The sequence below is a fragment of the Trichechus manatus genome, unplaced genomic scaffold (assembly GCF_000243295.1).
Source record: "Trichechus manatus latirostris isolate Lorelei unplaced genomic scaffold, TriManLat1.0 scaffold00080, whole genome shotgun sequence".
Taxonomy (NCBI): Eukaryota; Metazoa; Chordata; class Mammalia; order Sirenia; family Trichechidae; genus Trichechus; species Trichechus manatus.
This window is the reverse complement of record NW_004444016.1, coordinates 10659901-10664194: the sequence shown is the minus strand read 5'-3', so window position 1 is coordinate 10664194 and position 4294 is coordinate 10659901. Positions and strand designations below refer to the sequence as shown.

Genomic DNA, 4294 nt, shown 5'->3' with positions numbered 1-4294 from the left:
CAATTGTAAGAGTGTAGTTGATGTCACTGAACTGTGCATGTAGAAATTTTTGAAATGGTGTAACTTTGGCTATGTATATTTTCACCAAAAAAAAAAAAAAAAAAGGTCGAGAAGGGAGAGGGTTGACATGTCGTGGGATTGTTAACCAATGTCATAAAACAATCTGTGTACTACTGTTTCATGAGAATCTATTTGTTCTGTAAACCTCCACCTGAAGTACAATAAAAAATTTAAAAAAAAAAGGGCACATAATTTGTATTCTACTTTTTTTCAACAAAGCAATTTATGATGAAAATATTCCCATATCAATAAACATTTATCAGCCACACAATTTTTGACTGTTGCACTGTAATGCATGGTATGCCTACATCATAATTCACAGACCATCACCACTGCTGGACATTTAAATTATTTCTCTCTCTTTTTTATATTTTGCTATTATAAACAGCACTGGGATCAAAACCCATCCACCTTTGCATATGCCTCTGATTATTTCCTTATGACAAATACTAGAGGGGCAGTTGCTGAGTTAAAGGGTAAGCCCATCTTCAGGCCTCTGACCTGCACTGCCATACTGCTCCCAAAAAGGGCTGTGCTGACTTAAAATCTCTACCCACAGTGGGGTGATTTTCTGATCACTGTGCAAGGCCTCATACTTGCTCCCTTTTCCTTTCTCCTCTCCCTTCTTCAGTCTCTTGGGCATATGGATTTTGTTGTTTCTACCAAACGAACCAATCAAGACTGTTCAGACAAAATTGTGGCAGCTTCAGTCTACGTTCAAATCAGTGCCCCCAAATAAACGAGGGCTCTAAGAGAAGGCTGCTCTGGACCACTGCAGTGTTACAGAGCAAGGGGGTTGGTGAGAGAAGGGACAGCAGGCTTGTTCTCCCTTACCCTCCTTTCCTGAATTGGCAGCAAGGGAATGAATGAATTCATACAGAGCGGAGTACACACGCTGAGCGTAAGCACCCGCACAGACACCCCATCACCTCCAGCTTCAATGCTGGAGACACTCTGGGAGGTAAAACATCCTTTTATAACCCTCATGGAATCAAGCAGCAATGCTCCTTGTTCATTTTTTTTTAAAGGGGAGAGAAAAGGGTAAGCAATAACAAATTAACGTGGGTTGGAAGCCCAACTATTTGTAAGGAGTATTTCAGCTAGTTAAAAAGAAGCATTCTCCAACCCCCAATGGGCAGGAAGGGACAGCTGGCATTTCAGAGTTGGCAAATCCTCCCTGAAAGATCAATGTTGTCTCTGTATTTGATAGACTGATCTGGCCCAAGGAAATAGATAATGTAATATTCAGACCGTCAGTGTGCGCACACATACACTGCTTTCCCTTAACCCCTTTTCCTCCGTGAAACTTGTAGAATTGGAGCCCCTTACCCGATGATTCAGGAGTCTGAGTTTCTGACCAGGGGCAGAGGGAACCTCAAATGATGTAGCTACCACAGACTGAGCAAGAGAGACAACAGTCTTCAAAAATTACAAGTTTATCCATACTTCCTCTGAAGCTAAGAAAATGGAGTCCTTCCCCAAGTCCCTCCTACCCTCTTCCCCGCCTGCTTACAGGACAACACAGAGAGGCTTGTTCTGCTGTCTGAGGAGGAGGGTCCCTGCTGCAGAGCCCCAGGGTTCGCACTGGTATTTGGAGACTTCAGTTGGACAGTAAGGGGCTGGTAAAGGGAGCCATTCCCCTGGTATGCCTTTGCCCATAACCAGAGGGGGGAGTGGCCTCCATGGGGACCTTTTGGGAATTTCCAGTGTTGAATGCAGCTGCTGCTTTCTGAGTAACTCACAGTGTGTGTTGGCAGGGGAGAGCTCGAGAAATTAGTTGCCAGGAGCCAAGTCATTCTGCAAGCTGCTACTCAAATGATAATGGACCACGGGTGAGTTCTGCAACCACTCAGGATGGGGCAAACTCCCTTCAGGTTAGTGCCCAAACCCAGGGCTTTGTGTTCTTTCAGAAAGGTAGCTGTGGCAGCAGATGAGTTAATGGTAGTAATAGTTGACATTTATTCAGAGTTTATTATAAGGCCAGCCTCGGTGGGCTTTTCTCTAATTATTTTCTCAATCCCTGCAAGCCCAGGAGGTAGGTCCTACTATTAGTCCCATTTTATAGATGAGGAAACCACATATATGAATTTGGTGCATGGGAAATCACAACCTTCCTGCACATTTTACCCTGGGCCTACACCAACCCACCTCCATAGATACCCACCAAAACGTTGTGTTTACACGTCTTTTGTGAGGTTATATTGCCAGCAAGAACAATCCAAATTCCCTTACAGGCTTTATCTAGCAAAGGAAATAGGCTCTTTGGCATCTTTTAAACTGCTTAAGACATAAGAAGAATAACTCCAAAGCCAAAGCAGTCAAACTGCTGCCAAAGCGTTGGGTTCAGATGGAGACGACGGCTGGGGACTGTCAGGACTCAGTAACCAGTAGCATCAGCTCTCCAAAGAGCCTCCATTATAAAGGTCAGGTGGACCATGATTAACCAAAGACCATGCCTGAACATAAATTTGTTTTCTTGACAAGATTATAGAAACAACTACTTACACGGGACCTGAATTTGAGAACCGGCGTGTTGAAAAACAGAATGACTATTTATACAAAGGCAGTCACCACCATCTGTCCGTGGAGGCTTGTGTGTTGCTATGATGCTAAACAGGTTTCAGAGGAACTTCCTGCAAAGATGAACTAGGAAGACAGGCTTGGTGATCTACTTCCAAAAAATCAGTCAATGAAAATTCTATGGATGACAATGGTCCGATCCACAGCTGATCACGTGGATGGCACAGGACTAGGCAGTGTTTTGTTCCACTGTGCACGGAGGTCACCATGCCTTGGGGGCCAACTGGATGGCAGCTAACAACATTTATATAAGAACTGGAATGCCCAGGCCACCATACAGATATAGCACCAATGTTTGCAGAAGATTTGTTTCGATCTCTAGGAAAGTCCAGAGCATTCAGGCCTGATACACTTGGTTACATGTATATAAAACTTCAGTTGCTATGTGAATTATTTCCTAGGATAGATGAGAAATGACCTGGCTTTGGAAAAAGGAGGTCTTAGCTTATCAACAAACCAGGTTTTTAAAAAATTTTTAACTAAAGTGGATTGATTTAACAAATATTCACAAAGCACCTACTCTGAGCTAGGCCTTGGCAGAGGTGCTGGGAATACTGTGATGCACAAGGTAGGATGGTGGCTACACTCCAGTGAGGAGAGACAGACAATAAACAGGTAAGTGAATTATAGGCAAGAACATTTCAGGAAGGAGAAGTGCTACGAATAAAATAAAATAGAGTGATGGGTGGGTGTCAGAGGGGTTGGGGCAAGCTGGCTGTGTGAGGATCAGGGAGGAACCTCTTAAGGCAGTAGGAAGAGTGTTGCTAAGGCCCTAAGGCAAGAGTAAACTTGGTTTGTACAAGGCACAGAGTAAGCATGTGTCATGGATTGAACTGTGTCCCACAAAAATATATGTCAACTTGGCTAGGTCATGATTCCCAGCATTGTATGATTGTCTACCATTTTGTCATCTGATGTGATTTCCCTATGTATTGTAAATTCTATCACTATGATGTAATGAGATGGATTAGTGGCAGTCATATTGATGAGATCCACAAGATTAGATAGTGTCTTAAGCCAATCTCTTTTGAGATATAAAAGAGAAGCGAGCAGAGAGATGGGGGGACCTCATACCACCAAGAAAGTAGCACTAGGAGCAGAGTGTGTCGTTTGGAGCCGAGGTTCCTGCGCAGAGAAGCCCCTAGACCATGGGAAGATTGATGACAAGGACCTTCCTCCAGAGTCGACAGAGAGAAGAAAGCCTTCCGCTGGAGCTGGCGCCCTGAATTTGGACTTCTAGCCTATGACGCTGTGAGAGAATAAACTTCTATTTGTTGAAGCCATCCGCTTGTGGTATTTCTCTTATAGCAGCACTAGATGACCAAGATAGCATGGGAGCATACAAAGGGAGAGAGCCATGTGAGATGAGGTTGGAGAGGTTAAGTAAGGTAGGCAAAGGCCGGATTTTGTAGGCCATGATAAAGAGTTTAGATTTTATTCCACCTGCAACTGGAAGCCACTGGAGAGTTTTGAACTGTATCCTGAATCTGAGGCTTTGCTAAACATATGAGGTGTTTATAGAATTAAAAACAAAACCAGAAGACTTCCGGCAAGATGGCGCTCTAGGCAGAAACACCATGCCGTCCCTCCACAACAAAGATCCGAAAAACTAAGCGAAACAGAGAATCAACAATCCTGAAACCCTAGAACATCA

At 43.8% G+C, this 4294-nt stretch overlaps 1 protein-coding gene across 4 annotated transcripts in view; it reads right to left on the bottom strand.

Moving 5' to 3' along the window:
• The window catches only part of ARHGAP26 (Rho GTPase activating protein 26), a 550033-nt gene that overhangs the window by 63763 nt on the left and 481976 nt on the right, over positions 1-4294 (bottom strand). The window lies entirely within an intron of this gene.